The 20,807-nt window shown below is 34.0% G+C and overlaps 1 protein-coding gene across 10 annotated transcripts in view; it reads right to left on the reverse strand.

Annotated features, from left to right (window-relative positions):
• The window catches only part of LOC138325529 (band 4.1-like protein 3), a 130,717-nt gene that overhangs the window by 67,905 nt on the left and 42,005 nt on the right, over positions 1-20,807 (reverse strand). Inside the window, exon 1 of one of the 10 annotated variants that reach the window (XM_069271268.1) lies at positions 12,008-12,177. The exons of the other annotated variants lie outside the window; for them this stretch is intronic. The gene's annotated coding sequence lies outside the window, so the exon portion shown is untranslated. Of the gene's footprint in view, positions 1-12,007; positions 12,178-20,807 lie in introns of those variants that run through there. 10 annotated transcript variants of the gene reach the window in all.

The following is a 20,807-nucleotide window of genomic DNA, read 5'->3' on the forward strand; positions in this document are numbered from 1 at the left end:
AAGTGTCTCCCATCATCTCGACATCTGGTCCCTGTACGAGATATGTCCCCTTCCTATGTATCCCCTACACTGAGCTTATAATGTCCCCTTCCTATGTGTACCCATCCTCTGTTGCTATACTGAGTTAAGACCCCTTCCAAAGTGTCTCCCATCATCTAGTCCCTGTACAGAGTTATGCTCCTTCCTGTGGGTTCCCTACACTGAGTTATGTCCCCTTTATATATGCCCCCATTATAATAAGTTATGTCCCCAATCTATTAGTCCTCATCATCTGGTCCCCATGCAGAGATATGTCCCATCCTCACTGTCCCCTACGCTGAGTTATGTCCCTTACCAAGTCCCCCTATCATATGGTCCCCCATATAAAACTGACACATTAAAAACCTAATCACTATAGCTTAGGGATGCTTAGCAACCAATACAACAGAGAGCAGCCTGTCCTTACTCCAGCTTCAGCAGCTGAGCTGTCAGTCAGTCATTTCTGTGTCATATCCTGGAGTAATTATGAGTAATTATCATATTATACCTGTCACTCCATCCCTTTTAATAACTGTTTTGTTACCCCCAATCACCACAATCTGTAAAAACAATGAATCAAAACGAAAATCTCCCTCAATTTACTATTGTTGAGTATTCTGCCTAATCATATATAAAACTACTGCTGTGATTTTATGTTTTTCTTTTCATTAACTGGAGCATTAATATATAGGCCAAGGGCTGGTATTGATTATGGATTATCTTACACGGCTGAAAAATTACAATGAACATTGTAATACAATACCATCCGCTGTCAATCAACGTTTGTATCAAAGGCAAGAAGCCTTTTAAGGAGACGTAACAATTCATTGTCCTTAATATGTGTATCTTATGTTTTTTTCATCAATGAAATTGTTCAGCAGAATTAATTTTGAACTAGATCTTAATTAAATAAAACAGCAGGGAAAATAGGTCATTTTTATACAGGTCAGTAAACAATTTGGAACAAAGACAATGTATGTCAACAAAACATTTTCCATTTGTTTGTTAACAAAACATTCATGCAACATAGTTGTTTTATGAGATAATTGTAATTCTTTTTATGGCTGCTTACTTATATAAATCTACCAATGTAATATATACAGATAGTTATGATTCATGTCTCTGCAGATACCATATTACACTGTTTTACCAGCTACGATAATTATTAATACATATAATAACATACCTCCCGTACTGTTATAGAAAGTCCACACAATACGTGTACAAAGAGTCAGCACCGCTTGATATGTAAAACATCTGATCACCTCACAATGGCTTCATATTCAATACATCAAACACCCCATGCTACATTACTGGAAGCAAGGAACCAAAGAACCTCAGAAAAATTGGCAAGAATTATGCTCCAACATGAATGAAGTCAAAGTCACTGTACAAATACATTCCCTTGGGCTAAACATTATACTTACAGGAAAAACTGACAGAGATCTTCAGATAAGCATCACTTCAGTTTCTGGACAGCATCAAACAACCATTCATTAGCTCATTAGTAAATTACCTCCCTTTGTTGCGGGCTCTCCTCAGTCTCATTATAGGACCAGTAACAATCCCCCTTAATGATATTGACTCTCTGTGTTAGCATCACAGCACTTTTATTGTGTTTTACTTCATTTATTATTCATAAGAATGACCAGGGCCCATGCACTGTTACAAATTAAATGTTCATTAAGATACTGAAGGGAATTCAAACACGATTACTGGATATGAAAGTCACACAAAATGTCTTAGTGAGTTGGAATTTGGTGTCATTTTACAACTTCAATCCATTCTATGACAGCAAATGTATGAACAGGTTACATAAAATTGCAAAATGTAACATCAAAGAAAACTCGATCAACTGAGTATTGAATATTAAATTGTCCACACAGTCAAACCTGTCTAAAAAGATCATCCAAGGGACTGAGAAAAATGGTCATTATAGTCGGGTGGTCTTTATACACAGGTGTCAAATGTTTGCAGGAATGCTCATGATGAAATGACTGGGCTTACTCAACTTAAAACAGAAGAAGGAATAATAAATACTCTGAAATTGGATGGGTTATAGTGCTGTACCTTGATGTACACCACTGTATTTGGTAAAGTAATACAGTGAAATCTGTCTATAAAGACTGTCCAAGCGACCATTAAGTAAAATGATCTTTATAGCGAGATGGTCTTTATACATATGGCAAATTGTGTTGAAATTAGTCATTTGGGACCCTAGAAATGTCTTATTATACAGGTGGTCTTTATACAGAGGTGGTCCAAAGGAAGGTTTTGTTGTATGAATGACCTTATTAATTAGCTTTTGACCCCAAAATACCACATCATGCTTTGATAATGAACTTTCAACCACATCATGCTTTGATAATGAACTTTCAAAAAAGTTTGGACAGAACTAGAAGTGGCTTAGATAAAAGACTAAACTAGAATGATCCCATCCATTTGCAGTTTACAAAAAAACTCTTAAAAAATGAACACACCACAGAACCACAAGTTGAAAAAGTGAACAGTGAAATGCAAAAGTTTTTAAACCACACAATCTGCACATTCCTTTCCAAATGTGTGATCAATGTTACAAAAAATGTATTTGTATACAGATATGTCCTCATTAGTTGCTATGGTAACCAGCAGGTAATTTGATGGAGTAAAAAACGACCCACATCACTCAGGCGTTCAGACTTTCCAATAATGAATTTTCCTGGTCTCTCATCCACAGATGTGTTTATTATAGAATTTATACACAAATATGCAGGTCATAAGGAATCATGGGAATGTCATTTGTACAAGACTGTTAAAAATTTGAATCTTTTGATCTGTCTTTCTACCATGACAAACAAGATGTCGCATTAATATATCGTTCATTTTAAATACCAGCATTTAAGAAAGTTCTATATCCCCGAGCACTTAAAATATTACCTCTATCTGAAAGCCGTCTGTATTGCAGTGCGAGATAGGCATCATAATTAACTTTAAAACGATGAGTAATACCTGTCTGCATGCTGTTGATTTTAACATACGCTATCACTGGGACAGTTAAAATTTATGGAAATATATGTAGAGTTGTGTTCGAGGTTATATAACATGTAAAAATATACTGTCTAACTGTATAGTATTCCCATCGTAGTACACAGTACACGTTTAGCATATGTCCTTGATCTATTAAGTCTGAGAATAAAATTAAACTTTCACCCGATACTTCTCGTTAACGAACAGATTCAAGTTTAAAGTTTTGACTTGGACTAAGTTGTGTCATTTCTGATTATTAGCTATTAAGCAAATACATTTTCCATGACCCTGGAGTCAGGTCTCAAGTGTTTCAAGTTTTTTTGTTTTTGGCTTTATTGAAAAATAAACTAAAATTAAAATGTATGAATAAATTCCATATTTTAAGGAAACCTCTGATTAATGAAGTTATTTAAGACCTCACTTTGAGTAAGGTTTTACTTATGTGTCGTTTCTTCATTGCAGATTTAAGATTTCACTCATATCTTCATATAATATCAAGCTACCTGTATTAAGAACCGCCATTAATGGGCAAAGTCATCGAGTAGGATATCAGTATCACATTTTTGTAACAAAAATCTCACTATAACACGACAAACTTAAAATCAATCTGTCTGAAAACCCCATAAACATTTCAAGATTTTAAGAATCAAAGATTTCATTAGGTAACATTCTATCCAAAAATTACCAAAAAGGATGATGATTATTTAAACAAAATTCCAATGAGAAAATTAAATCTTTTCGACAAACCGGCAAATTATTTTTCCATAAATATATCTAATTACATGAATCTTTTAGATAAGAGTATTTCAATTTCACAAGACATGCAAGTTATAAATAAAATTTTAAATTGGATTCACTAGAAATGAAGGATTTGAAAATGTAATTACATCTTTACATGTAACTATTTACATAGATTATTTCTGATATGTACTTTCATGTTACAATAATGTCTGAAAGGCATATTGAATTCACATTAAATTTAGATCAGTTTGTAAAGTCTGTAATTACACCTTCTAATACCTTATAATTTATAATACCCAACATCTTTAAAATTATTTTAAAACCTTATACCATCACTAGAATAAACCAAAATTAATCAAAATTAAACATGTAATTTTGTAAAATTGATGTAGCAGGTAATTATTGTGTTATTTCTGCTTAAATGTTACGAAGGAGCCAGATCAAAAGCTATATTGCATATGAAGACAGTTATTAACATCATAGCTGATGATATCTGATCACTAAATTCTACCAACACAATTAAAATGCTGACTATGCATATCTTGTAAAAGTACAAATGTACTTTCACAGAAATGAACTGTTATCAAACAAACAAATATATTTCTTATACTTTTGAAATAAAATTTCATGTACAGTATTTATCTAAAGCAAACCCCTTTAATTTCCATTCTTTTATTTGGAACTGAGAATGAAATTCTACATATCAATGATTTTATAAAATGACATCAAAAATTTTAACAACCTGGATTCTCATGTTCAAGATAGTTTTTCATCCTATCTACTAGAATTCTTTTTTGACTTCTTATTATATCAGATTGAATAATTTACACAATATAACATGTATCATATAAACTGAAAATATATTCAAAAACATCTAACAGAAATTTGTATATCTGTAGTGATGGCCTTAACCTGCAGACACTAATGTTTGATATTTTAACCCATGCGATTACGGGAATACATTTGTATGTCATGGAATATTACCGAAAAATATGAAGTGTCATGATTATCAAATATTCCTCCTACTGAGCAGATTCATTGGGGGTAAAAACATCTAAATATTCACCAACAACGTTTAGCAATAACAGAAAAAGAAAATCAAATATATTTAAAAGTAATAAATTCAAGAAAAAAATTATACTGCATCTAAATTTCCTGCGCTCTATATGCGGACCCATTAAAACAGACACATTATGGGCGTCGCCAATCAGATCAAAGTAATACCCGAACACCAGACAGAAACGGTTGGCTAGGTGCACAATAACTGCACGTCTGCACACTGAGCCTGATAAAAATTATGCATTCGATTTCTGATTATACAAACAACCTGTCGCTTATAGCAAAGGAAAGGAAACTGAAAAGATATTTACACAGGCTCATACTTACATAATATGGCGGGTGACACTCTATTTCTGACATGTACAACACCTGCTACGTATGGCAACACCATATATCGACAATTTTATATGCAAATTACTCGACGCAGTAACAGCAACTTTGGATTCTGAGCTGACTCCTGAATAATGCATGCATTAAAATTTAACGATATATAGATCGCAGGATCATAACAAGTAACTTATAAGCAATTTACATAACAGTTATAAATATTGGTGGGCTTATTACAAGATATGAGTGTACGTGCGAGATCTGTATAAATTCTTGTATGCAGGTATAGTGGTATGAAACATTTTTCATTTTTTAGATTATTTCCTTCTGGATTCAGACTAAAGGGGTGTGATTATTTATCAGTCCAATGAGATACATCTGAACTAAAATGAGAGCAAGAGATTGGTAATAATATAACATATCATAAATCCAAGGTAGATAACCAAGCAAAGTAAGGAAGATAACTCAGCGGAGAGTAACATGTTCATAATTTTAATTATGAAATCATATATCATAAGATATATCAGAGTCCCTAGAGATATTTCTCTGGTATGTCCAAGTGTTGCAAATTAACATATCTGATATTTTCTTTCTAACATATCTTATAATTGAATATGCCTTATCTCTGTCGTTCTGTGTCCTGAAGCCTAATCAAACCTAAAATCTTACATTCTAGCTTCCACATTCTTTGCTTTGATACACGACAAAACAAAGCCTGCTTAATCTGCCGATTCATGCTTATCTCAGCCAGGTGTGATAACGACCTTGGGTTGACCTTGCCATCAGGTCCTGATAAACACATGGTCACAAACCTTATAAATGTTACCTGTATGTGTAAAACTGACCAGAACACTCACTATGGGGTTAGTTTATGGTCAAATAAAGCCTGAGCTAATATAAAATATCAGATAAAACCATCCAAATTAGCTATCATAAATAAGCCCCACACACACCAGCCTGACTGTCTCCCAGTGTTGTTGGTCCACAGTGAAGAATGCCTTGTTTGCTGTTGATTGGCTCAGACACAATGCTGATTGGACATTGGAGAAAATGTCCTTTATGTTGAAAATTAGCTGTTATATAGACCAAATTACCAGAATTTGATTCAGCTGTAATACACTGGTTATAAAGTAATAGTCTCTGTGATGTCTTCATTTAAGAACAATATGACAAGACATTTGTTGAGTAAATTTAGACAGACATTAGAACGAATATACGTACCCGGACTACTATAGCTTTCGGCCGGGTACGAATTGGTCCCTATGTGTCGTAATGGAGCACTGCCTCTAAAAATCACTCAGGCATAGTTTTCTAAACTTTTTTTGTAGGTTTCCAATCATTTTATGCGTATACATGCATTTACATATTATTTTTGTCCAAAACAAACATAACTACCATTCATAATATCTACCGTACCGCTCACAAGACGTCAAATTCATAATTTATGGACTTGCCATATAACTTCCCTTCAGAAAGACCTTCATATGTATTATGTAAAAAAAATAATGCCTCGATGAGAATTTAATATCTTATGTGGTTCAGTTTTATTGCCTAGTAGGTAAGCGATATCAAACAACTACGATAAAAATGCAAACAAACGTTTTATAATGGTTTGCATAATCAGTACTTTGCTCCATTAGCAGTAATAGGCACCAATTGTAGCTCTAAAGACGACACCATTTTCTGTCAAAAAGTCTTTTGAGCTACAATATTGCAGCTAGACAGACATAAGAGGATTCAATGGTGAAGCATATGTAACATACCATTTTTGACTCAATAAGTCAATCCCTATAAGCGCCCCTCCCGCTTTCTGACTCTCCATTTCACTTATCTCAAATTTAAATTGCAGCCTGAAATCTGAAAACTGTGTTTTTGATTTCTTTTGCAAACTGATAAATGGCTAAATACTTTGCAATAATATTGGTCCTAATAACTGTCCCTTCATTTTTTCGATGTTTTTAAAGTGTCTTTGGCGTTTATTGGGTTGAATACGGTAAGTGAAATGACGCACCTACAAATGCTGTTTCATTAGATATTCAAGTGGTCATTTTATTTTCACTCTGAATGAGTAGCACTAAATACCTATTTAATTTACAGTACACTACATGTCCATGTTATTTCCTTTAGTAAAAACATTTTGAAAGCACAAATAAGCAATAGAATTAACAATACTACAAACCTATTATAAATGTAACCATTTAAAGAAACCAGTACTCCACACTTCCATAGTTAAGTTAGAATCTAATAGCTATTTCAGCTCCATCTATTATCAATGATGTGGTAAACGAAATGTAAAGAGGAAGCTGTAAGCTGATAAAGAGGTCACAGGTCAAGTGATGGAGATATGAATGTTTCTACCAAGTTTTATAGACTCTCTGTGGACATCATCTTTAAGCCACAGCGATATATCTCCATATTAATTGGCATCCAATTTTTTCAGCATTGATAGCCTTAGAATATTGGCCAATTGGAACTTGTATGATTTAATTGGTTTTATTTCTATTTTAACTATTGACATGGTCATAAACACATTCCGGGGTTTGGAGGAGGAGAAAAGCCAGAGTACCCAGAGGAAAGCTATCAACCTGCAGTCAGTACATACTGCCGCTGCCCAGAGAGTGATATACATGTATAGCTTCTGGTACTGGGATACCTCCAACTCTTCATCACCAGAGGGAATTATCAAAAGATTTATTTCTATGTACATATGGTCACATAGGGTGTGGCCATCCCATACATCACTGTCAGGAGTCAGTCTGTCAATAGTTTGGTCCAATCAAAGGATAAATACAATACTGCTGTATAGTACAAACACTGCACAACAGATAAAGTATTGATATACAAATACAGAATGTTCATTTTTTTTTTCAAATGTGTTGTTATCCGTAATCAATATCAAATTCAATTTTGAAATGATATAAATATGGTGCCATATGAATACCTAATATTCTGTATTTACATATTACAGATTTATCTGCCCTTGCAGATAGGTATTAATTGTGACGTCATCTGTTTGTGAGAGTTACATCATACTTAATCAGAGAAAATGACTTGAGTTTCGCTCACAAAATAATGACATCACAATGGATACCTGCAAGGGAGGTAACTCTGTAACTAGCGAAGATGGAATATGAGCAATGAAAAATATAAAGAACCTTAAGTTGGAATGGTAAATCTATCTTTAAAGACTGAGGTTGAAATCTTCCCTGAGTCACCATTGATGTTAGTAAATACTATCCAAAATTCTATCAACAGGTGTTGGAGAGCTGTGTGTTTGTAACAGATCACCACATCTCCTGTACGATTGCCAAACTCAGGTGTGTGTCGGAAGAGTGTGGGGTTAAAGGTCGAGACACTTGCCCTCGAAAAGTGTTCTTGAAACAACAAGATATCTTCTTCTATCTAAATATTAGAAGTGTTTGGTGTTTTTCTCTCCTTCAAACAGAACCTATAGAATAAATTGAGTGATTCCTGCATGCCTACAACACCAGTCTACTATAAATGGACTGAATCAGCAATCTGAGGATGGCTTTGGATGCTGAGGATTAAAACCCTACAGCAGATCCTCCACATGTATATTTACATCACATTAGCTCAGCTTACAAACAGTTGTATAATTAACCCTATTATATTTATAGGCTGCAACAATTATTCAATCAATTATTATTACATTTAACCCATTGATGCCTATACAAGGTGCATCTGTACTCTAGTTTTTTCACTATAACAAGCACTCCGAGACACTCGATTGTGGAGTAATTGTATTATCTCCCCCCAGACATTTCAAAACCAATTTCCATTTATCTTTCTATCATTAGTGTCTGTTTTACATAATAGGATGAATAACACCTGAGCTGTTACATTTCATTGACAAATGAAAAGTAGAATCTATATTCTTTGCTATATCTGACCAGTGCAGGGTCACATTATAGAATCATTCAAAGATATGCCCAGATGTCTACAGTGCATTTTAAGATTGACTTGTACATAATTACAATATTATTCCAAATGTGAATTTAATTATACAGTAATATTTCTATTACCTGTTAATACCTTGTATGTCTTTTGTAGTTTGATCAAAGTTTTACCAAATGTGGTGTTGCACAATGGCCTACATAGGGGTTGATCAAGAAGAAGCCAAAAATGAATCTAATGATACCACAAATTATTTTTGCCAGTTGTTGAAACAAAATCACTTGACTATAGCCAATGGTAGATAAAGTTAAAGGTTGGCATCATTCTCATTCCACTTGGACTATAAGTATTCTTATAGACTGGCCCATCCGCTATAAAGCTAAATTACTTCAACTTAAACAAAGGGAAGTAACTTTGAAAGGCAATTAGCTGACCCCTTCTTATTTCAAGCCTGTAAGTTTGGGATGGAAAGGCATTAATTGTTGTATTTGTTTCCAGAAAGAATTAACTCTGAATGAGCAATACAATATTTTCCCATTTCTGTACCGATAATTAATGGTCTCGAAGAAATATCATTGAAGCCAACGAAAGGACATTATAATCACTAATGCCTAATTACCTGGTAATTTAGCCATTGAAATGCTGAATAAGTTTGCTTAAGCCAGCTCCTATTCAAGATATTAATGTTCTAGATACTGTAGTTAGCTATAATTCTCCACGATGATGTTATATGATGAACATACACTCACATGCGAAACACATACTGTCTAGATATGCTGGTTCCGATATTGCTAATATCAGAATGATACTCCCAACCTTGTAACAGAAACTTCTATGGCATGTTTGATTGGTCAAGTTCTCAGAATCCATGTAAATAAAACACAAATACAACTTATTACATGTTTACATATTACAGATTTTGAACAAAACCCTAAAAGTTCAGTAGGGCATCTGATAAAGATTTTCTATAAAACCCAGGGGTTTGGTTTATAACATGTATAAAACATGAATATTGATAACTAATATTCAACTGTAAAGATCAATCTCAACTACAGAGTTGTACATCAAGGTGCAGCTCTATAACCCATCCAATTTCAGCGTATTTATTATTCCTTTAATTCTTCCGTTTTACATTGAGTTCCCAACAAACCTTTAACATAGCTGTGTATAGGTTTGGATCCTATATTATACAGAATCTAATCATGCACCAACAGTTTAATAAAAATAGAAAGTGATATTAAATATTCATCAATTAAAGTCATGACAATACATTATAGACTACCCGCAGGGAAAAACAACTCTGGGCAGGAAAACACATTAATGGTTGTATGATCTAGTTTAGTGAACCATGAGAGGAAAATATAGGATATATTCAATATTTTACAGTTTAGGTGAAAAATCTCATAAAATAGTGTTATGAGGTTGGGCGACCTGTTCACAATGGTATACACAGGTATTGTTATCAAACACCCAAATAAACACCATGATCATCCATATCACGTTTGAAACTGCCAACAATACTGCTGCAGGAAGTGGCAAGAAAACCGGGAAATAAAAAACATAAAACGATCAACTGATATCGTGTTTAATGACATGTGGGGCCCTGTATGACGCGATCTCGTCACCACATGTTTGTAAGAAACGATCGAAATGAGGCGAGGCTGTATCAACACCTGGAAATTACACGAGCATTAATAATTCAGTTGTATTTTGTTTTTCTCCTTGCATGGTCTGATTGAGTTTTACATTGACAGGGTCATACAAACCACACACCAATTTGATCTTTATCATTATAGAGTATATTTTGATACAAATAAAACCTACATATTACACAATTGTAATGTGTAAAATAAACAGTTGTAAATCATTGACTTTAACAACACGCCAGATTATTGTTCAATATTCTGTATTGCTTTGCACTAAATATGCATAGTTTATCTATGCATCAAAAATGTTCACAAATTAATATTAATTATTTTAATGACTGATGTCAAATCATACTTAATCAATTATTACTTAGCTCAGAATAACTATTTTGAGAAAGATAAATTAAATTTTGCTTTAATTTATGTTCATTACACAGTACGTATGTTGAAAAACATTGTACATATTTATGAAATGTATCTGACATTACCTCAAAGATAAGTGATTGCCAAAATGAAAACAAAAAGCATGACCATCCCTTGGTTAACCATTAATGAACATTCTACACTGCAAATCACTGAACTACCAAACATATAATTGTCCCATCTTTCACCATTCAAAAGTTAGGGGCCTATTTTATCACCTTGTCACATACCTTTGAAAGTTTGAAACATTATCACATCTTGCTGACCTTTGACCATTTAGGTTAAGTGCACTGTGTACTGTCTTTAGATGATTCAAACAATACATATCTACTTTCATTGGAAGGAGAATCATGATCAACAAAAGGTAGTATCATATTTGTTGAATAAGCCATCATAATTGTTTTTGACCTCCTAACAGTCAAGGTCATTTAAGGACATGTCACACTAAGAAAGTGAAGGAAAGCTGAAGTACCCAGAGAAAAGCCACCAACCCATGGATATGAAAGTTAAACTGGTAAATGCCTAATATATGCATTTCGAATTTGTACCCCAGAGGTGGAAGGCTAGATGTGTTGGAACACCTTAACCAATCTGCCACTGCGGTGCCCTACAGAGAGTGTAAATATTGTATGACTAATTGTATCAGACATTGATGTACAAATAGATACTGTATTAGCTGTATATATATAATACCTGGTACATATGTATAGCAGATGATTGCATCACTGTCTGGGATATATATTTATCGTACAGCTACTTGGAAATTATATTTAATTAATTGTAATTAACATATGTAACAAAACTAGATACACTTTTTATCTAGAGTTAATAACAATTCATTACGCCATAGCGTACTAAGAATTGAAACTTACCTGTCTCTGACAGTGCAGGTACTCCTCGTTACAGGTAAAACCCAGAATATGTTAAGGTATTGAGCCTTAAAACCTGACTCAGTAAAAAATACCTGAGTAGACACACCTATGTTAACACACAAGCAGTAACAAATTTGGGCCAGGTATAACACACACGGCTTCCTTCTCCAGTTTATCTGTTCTACAACCCCAGAAAACTCTGGTGGTGTAACGTACTAGGCGAGCTGTCAGACCCCAGTATGACAGCTGAGGCCTAACTCTGGCGATATGCACAGCAGTATATGTTAGAATAGTCAGTAACCACTGTGGATGGTACAGTTCAGATTCCTACAAGGCTCAATACAGAGGAGCAGTAAAAAAGGATTGCTTATTATCACCATGAATTAAAGACACATCTCTTCCTGTAGTTATTAAGCTCAATTAATTCTGACAGACACATGGCATTTACAATGTGCATTTTTACTTCTCTATATCTTCTCTACATGTACAAAACCGACTACAACCATTCCTCACCAGAATCACAAAGTTACCTGATGCTAGAGGTGAATGAACTCATTCTGTTTCTTTACTATCTTGATGCCTGCTTAGGGCACTGATTTTTCAGTCATTATCTGATGTAACCATGGAAACAGATAATGTTAAAAATCAAATTTAAATGTAGCATATCTTTTTTAAATCCCATTTATTTCATTTCAGCTATATAACACATTCAACCCTGAAGACACATTTGAGCTCTTCTAATTTAAAAGCAAGGAGAGTTCATTATGAATTTCCAGGGGTCAATGAAGTTGAAAGTGTCTTGCAACTGCTTCACTTCAGCATTCAATCATTAAGCTTTTGAATTCCTTGAAAAAACGGCTTAACAAGACAAATTAAGGCGCCAGGTTGCTACAGGATACAAAAACAAACCTTGGAGCACTAGCCTTGCTACTGTAGTGTTCTACTGGGAACTACAATGAGCAGTGACAACAAACGTCAGATGATGATGATGCAAGGGCTTCGGATGCTGATTGTTTGATAAAAAGGCTACATACGCAACAGTCTTTTGTTGCATTACTGAAGTAATTGGTGTGATTTTTACAGTAAACAAAGCGCTCCACAGACAAACATCACAGACCTAACGGTTATTGTGTTATTGGCCATGGAGCTAGAACAGTTGGTTTGTAGACGATGTATATAGATTTATAGGATTTACCTATACCAGTGTCTGGTTTATACTTCAATGAAAGTTACACTGTAAATGAACTTATTTCAGCACAATCAAAGTATGGTACAAAATCAATATTGTACAAGTTAGTGCAAAATGCAACTCACAGCACTGCTGCAAATAAATTAAAGATCAATATATACAAAATCACAATCAGAACAACTAAACGTTAATACAAAATATCTGGGCTTAACAAAAAGTGCTAACACAAGTTGCAATACCAACTTTGAGAGAGGAATTACGTATATTTTTGCTATATGTCTTTTCTTACTCCAATAATAATTATGGGGTATTATAATGCAATCATGCCAGTTGACCAACAGACTTCTAATTCTTATTAAAGGAATTGGATCTTAAAGTCTCCATTCTAGAATGATCGCTCTGTTTATTTCATTCAATATTATAAAAGCTGGAACAATAATCATCATTGATAAACAACTCTATATATATAAACCCCTGAACATTTAAACAGATATATCTTCGTGTTTTAATGCGAACAGTGAAACAGGCACCAGCTCAATGAAACAATTGACTATTATAAAATGAGACAGGACATTCAGTGACCCCAATAGGGTCAACAAGAGAATTAAATCACCCATGGTGTCTATTTCAGATATCAGATATCGGTCAAACAGGGGTGGTACGTGCATGTTCAAATGATCGGGGTGTCCCCAAGTTATATATATACATAGCCACCAGACCCAAGTATATGTAGATATCTATCAGATTTTATCATCAAAGTGTTGACAATGCTTATCAGCTACAGGTATAAATTACAACCTGAGTTCAATGTTTGTGTGTAGGTACGTGTTTAGATATTACTCCAAATTGTGACTTCAAAATTTAAACTGAAGACAAATGACCCACTGTTTGTGTAAAATATATATTTTTCAAAAACACCGAAATGTGACGGTGAAATAGATCGCTTTGGAATACATTTTTTCTTTTTTTTTCATCTCCTGCCTTGAAATATATTCACCTCAATGCTAACAACACTTGGAACAACTATCTGCAGAATTGTACTGCTCATAGGGTTCAAGTTCACAAATGTTATGAATTGCATATGGCAAAATGCCAACATCTAGCCAGAGATAGCAAAGTATACCATATGTAAAGGCCGACAAGTTTTTGTTTTATTTACATTGTCATGTGTAGTAAATAAAGTCTATTTATACTCTGCTCTAAGTTCGAAATGATGTCTTCAAGATGTGATATGCACAGTCTGTAAGGCAGCTGATAAGAACGAAACAATATTCAGGGAGATTTTCTGATTTTACAGTTTTATTCATTCCATTAACCATTTCCAAAAAGGTTTTGGTCTATCAGCTAATTCGCGTAATCTTGTCTCTCCAGATTTGATATATCTTGTCTTAGATATTGGCGATTAATCCAGAAAATATTGATAACAGACGAAAGTCTCCTCAAAGCACATTAACGGAATATTCAAGAAGAAGTCTTTAAGTAAACAACAATTACAAAATATACATTTGACTACAGCATCCAAAAGCAAAGAGATGCATTGGCAAACTGCATCTTGTATTTACTGCATTAATGGAATCTTCAAGAAACATCTATATTTAAGTAAACAACAACTACAAAATATACATTTGACTATAGCACCCAAAAGGACAGAGATGCATTTGCAAAACTGCATAACTTGTTGCAAAAAAAATTCCATTATATATAAGCAACAATTTATCAGTATAATATAATGAAACCATGGAGATCATTTGCCAGGTTTTGAGATCCATATATCTATCAAATGTTGACCAATATATTGAATGATGTAAAATTAATGACTTCACGAAAATCAATGCAAGGAACAATTGGACAGCGGCAGTAGTTGTTATTTGAAAATTGCCTATGAGGGTAACAGCAATTGTACTTCATGGGAAACAACAATTGTACTGCAAGAGAAGCAGGAATCGTACATCATGGGAAACAACAATTGTGATTTGAGAAAATTGAAACCGTTCTGCAAGGGAAGAAGCAATTGTATGTCATTGAAGCAGCAATTGTATGTCATTGGAAGCAGCAATTGTGTGTCATTGGAAGTAGCAATTGTATGTCATTGGAAGTAGCAATGTTGTCATTGAAGTAGCATTGTATGTCATTGAAGTAGCAAATGTCATTGAAGAGCAATTGTATGTCATTGAAGTAGCAATTGTATGTCATTGGAAGTAGCAATTGTATGTCATTGGAAGTAGCAATTGTATGTCATTGGAAGTAGCAATTTATGTTATTGGAAGTTAGCAATTGTGTGTCATTGGAAGTAGCAATTGAATGTCATTTGAAGCAGCAATTGTATGTCATTGAAAGCAGCCATTGTATGTCATTGGAAGCAGCAATTGTATGTCATTGGAAGTAGCAATTGTGTGTCATTGGAAGTAGCAATTGTGTGTCATTGGAAGTAGCAATTGTATGTCAATTGAAGCAGCAATTGTATGTCATTGAAAGCAGCCATTGTATGCCATTAGAAATAGCAATTGTGTGTCATTGGAAGGAGCTATTGTATGTCATTGGAAGTTAGCAATTGTATGTCATTGGAAGTAGTAATTGTATGTCATTGGAAGTAGCTATTGTATGTCTTTGGAAGCTGCAATCATATGTATTGGAAGCAGCAATTGTACTTTAAGAGAAGGATTTTGCTGTTGATACAGTGACTATTTTAATGCTTTCAAGTTAATATGCATGCATTGCCAGCAGTGAACAGGCACTATGTGAGGTTAGATTTGATATGTAAATTTTACAATTTATGAACTAGTAAAGAAAGCATTGACACGCACTGGGTTAAGCCTCTTAAGCAAACCCAGCATTTAACTTTGATAATAAAACATCCTTCATACTAATATGTTATTCTCTTTATATTACAATATTGACTTGGATACATCCTCTTATAGACACCTATGAATATTTTGTCTGTACCATCAGTAATCCCCTAAGTACCAGTGGTATATCTCAACACGACTCATCTCCTCATCAGTTATGTCCAGATAATTGGCAAGTTATGGTCAATTAATACCTAGATAGGATGTCCAGTACAATGACACTGACCAACTGGACACTAGATAATGGTACCTCACCAGACAGACTGACCTTAAACTGGTCTAGACATAACTAATGGTTCTGCTGAGTGGACATCAATAAAACACTGACCATAGGTGGTGTTACTGACCGACCAAGCACAGGTACCTAATTACCATGTGACCGATCAGCTGATCGTCAGGGTAGACTAAAGGACATTGTCCAGTAAAACATCTGAATCTTTTCACTCAAATACTGAAATAATTAAGCGTTGAGTTTGAGTGGTTTGTGAATAAAGATAATGGCAAAGAAAATGAGATTTTTAGTGACAATTGTGATGTGTATTCGAACAATACGATCATTAACATTTTCAGGTACTCAAAAATTTATAAAAGGCTAGCTGAATCACAATATCTTGTTTCATTTATATCAAAAATGGTTGAGCCCAGTTAGCTAGCTGACAAATTATATGTTCAGCTGAAAACCTGATATTTCTTCTATGTCCAGCCTTTGGCCGTCTGATCATATTTTCTGGTTCACTGGCCAACTGTGTCCTTTATCTGTGTAAGTAGCGAGTATTAATGACCATAATCGGCCATTATCATGTATCTACAGGGTGGACATACATTTAGACATCCTTAATCTATGTAAAATCTGCTGAGACAGATAGGAGTATCTCACCCAAAATCTGTCTTGTATACAGTGTGATATGTACAAGGTCAAAGGTAATTAATATTCCTCTCTAGCACAGCATACCTGTGGCTCTACTAAGTAGTGTTATAGACTGTCCAGACAGGTGAGAAAGTGGACTAGGGGTCACTTCAGGTCATGTAACAGTACTTATATATACATTCGCTACACGTACATCTAGGTAATTATCAGTCGAGGTTTGATAACCTTTTGAATGGTTAAATGGTCAGCTGATTAGATTTAGCTAAGCTGTTCCTAATATCTTATACTTTTCATGCAGGCATGGACAACTTCGTAATTCAGTTTAACAGTGACATTTATATGTGGCTATTTTTAAGGACCAAAATAAATTTGTTTTCAAATATTGATTTCTGATACTCATAGAGTTGTTATTTTTGAGGACCAAAACCATAATAAGAAAATATCTGACTTTTCTCTTCCAACTTTTCTTGTATTAATTGGCTCTAGTTCCTTCCTTTGTTTTCTTTCTGATTAATTTAATAATACCCATTTCCTCTACATTATTTCATCATACGCCCATGCTGTCTTTTCATTACGTTAAATTACAGAACCCCACCCCACTTTTAAACAGAGAAACAGCGAAACAGCTGCAGAGCCCAGGTAATAGATAAACACTCTGTCAAATGAAATTGCAACAAAATGCATAATTTTTAGCTCAGCCATGATATCCTACTGCGACATCGGTGAGGTGTGAAAATCTACACAATAGCAATCAGCTGTAGATTTGAATATCTCCTGGGCAAAGGACCATTGCTATCATTTAATGGAAGGAAGATGTTATCAAATTTTAATTTTACGCCCGGGTACAATACTATTTACCTTGCCTTTGAAAAACCTCCATAGCTTTCAAACTCTGAAAATGGATTTTATGGAGGGGGGGGGGACTCATTGGGCAGTGAATTGACATTGTTATCAATTTTCAGTTAAATATGAAATCAGAGAGATTGCTTTGTGCTCCAAGAAATGAATTCTTAAACTTTGCAATCTATTACATATTATATTTCAAATAAGGAAGTTTTGAATTTAAGGTCATTTAGCCATAGTCATCTTTGAAAATGATTGCTAAATTATTCATTTATAGACAGGGACAATTATGGGACACATCCTGAAGCTTGCACGCTCTTAGAGTTTATCTTATTGTGTTCACATTCTATTTCTTAAAGGAGAGTTATGGATAAAAGGTCATTTAGACATCATTATATTTGGAAATGATTGCTGAATAATCCATTTTATTATTTTTTTTTTACACACAGAAGCCGTTATGGGACAAACATCATATCAGGCTTCGGTAATGCATGCTTTAGTTTATATAGGAAGTGTTTGCCTATATAAATATACTGTAAGTCTGATATTTATAGACTTTGATAATTGCCCCATTGAGACACACCAGGACATGATAATATTGTGTTCACATGAAGCAATGACTTGGCAGACCACTGTCTGTACGTAACCTACTGGTACCAAGGTACAGATGTCCTCCATGATTATTAGGGATCAAAGCTATACCTTACAAACCTTGATACCATACATTGATACAAATTTTAAAGTTCATTTCATCAGACCTCAAAACTGTTAACTTGTCATAACATTGGAATAATGTATAGAGCTTTCAATTCATGGTTCAATATTTTGCATTGTCTGAATGGGGCATATTCACAGAGGTTGAATCTCGAGGTTCACCGATTCCTAAAATTCTTGAATTTATACGATACTTTATAATTGTTCTAAGGTAATTCAAAGGATTTCTGAACATTTTGCAGGTACTTTAAGAATTTATGAATTTCGATAAAAGTGCAAAAATAGCAAAAATAAAACAACTTCAAAATCTATCCAATAATACAGTAATTTGTTTGCAAATTGTTTTTTTTTGGTTTTTTTTAATAAGCAATCTTAGACAACAAGTCAAACCACTGGACAAATATAATCTGGCATATCAAACTAATAGGTGACAATTTAAAAATATTGCATTATCTTTTTAAAACTCCAGTCTTTTGTTTAATCAAGGCAATTTTAATTAACTTTCAAAGGGAGGTAATCAGAGCAGTGTTTGAAATATGTGCAATGATAACATATTAAGTCTTTTGCAATTGAAGAATAATTTTTTGTCAGATCTGAGCATTATTAATGTATAATTAAATCTGACTGTTCCATGAAAATAATGTGGGGGTTTCCTGACAATAACTGACTCAATCTGGACTCATTTAAACTTTTTATAAACTCTTTTTTGTAAGTAATCATAATACACTTGATATATGGATAATGTGTCCTAATTGGTGGGCAACTACAAATCTGAGAACTGTTCTAATGTCAAGGCCTTAACCCCGGGTCAAAACAATTTGTTCTATTGTATAGCATTATATCACATATCCTTCTCCATTTCAACTTAAATTATAACTTTTGCTGTACATCTATGATACAGACAAAATAAACCTTGTAGAAATGGATTGTCACAAAAAAAAAACTCCCAAACATGACAAACCTAAACAGAGTATTTACTGTCCAATACTGAAAGCCAAATTAATTTTCTGGTACATGATAGTTTTATAGAACGTTTTTTGGATGAAATATGAGTTCGTTTAGAGCAGACACACCTGTCGTGTGCAGCGTAATTAGCACAGGTAAACAGCCGAGGCTCATCTTCACAACACAATAACCAGGTGACATGATATGACTCATTCCTGCCCTAATATCAATGAAATATTATATTTTAGTTTATATATCTCTGACACACAGAAACAGGTCAGTGTACCTTGACCTTTGGGCTATAAACGTTTATATTTATGATACTATCATGTTTCCTTTTTAATGTGCATTGATGTTTAATCTTTGTTTACATTCTTTCTTCTGTATATTACTACAATGTGTGTAGTAAATGTCTCGTGCTTATGATACTGATATTGTATGTCACAATAGTGGTGGATGGTGCAGATTTCTCAGTATAACTGAGGAGACTTGCGATAATAAGACATGTGCTTTGTGACTGCCATGAGGACAAGGACAAGACATGTGTATTAAATTGAAGCGTGCCAGTCTGTCTTCATCCGGAACTCCTCGGGGAATGGATAATTATTTTCGCGATGATACCCGATGAGTTCAGAATGAGTCTGTTTTACCATCAATTTGAAGCTTTAGACATGTCTTATCATTGATGGGAACAACAAGGATAACACACCTATATTTCCATGGAAGTATTGGATACCAATCTGTCCTACTTATGAAATTAAGGTTAAGACACTTGTATTGTTATTGACACACATATCAAGGATAAGACACCTGTACATGTCTTGCCATTTATATGATCAACTAAAATAAGACACATGTTTTGCCAATAATATGAATATTAAGAAGAATAAGCCACTTGTCTGCTATCAACTAGAAAAAGACACCAGTCTTGCAATTAATACAATCTAATTACATGTCCCCATGAATTCCATAGAAGCTTGTCAATGAATAGATCAGAAAAGGAATGTTGTGTCTAAAAGCATCCACTGTTGTCTTTTATTTGTCTTTTAACTATCTGCAATTATTCACAACTTTGAAATAAACATGAAGCCAGCCAGAAATACAGTCCAGTAGCAAGTTGCTGTGAGCACACTAGCAGATAAATCAATTTCACAAGGTCTATAAATTGCACAGCGAATCATAAAAGTGCAATACGTTTATACAACAGCAACAACGCCTGTTACTGGGCTACAAAGTGAAGGTCACGTCAGGGTAAACAGCAACTTTATTTAATGGAAATATCAAAAGCTTATCATCTGAATTAATGAGAAGCAGATGGAAAGTAATTTATTTAGCATAATGAAGAGAGCTATGAAAGAAGTAAGGATTTTGCACTTTTACTTACAGATGCACATT

This window comes from Argopecten irradians, chromosome 6 (assembly GCF_041381155.1).
Source record: "Argopecten irradians isolate NY chromosome 6, Ai_NY, whole genome shotgun sequence".
Taxonomy (NCBI): Eukaryota; Metazoa; Mollusca; class Bivalvia; order Pectinida; family Pectinidae; genus Argopecten; species Argopecten irradians.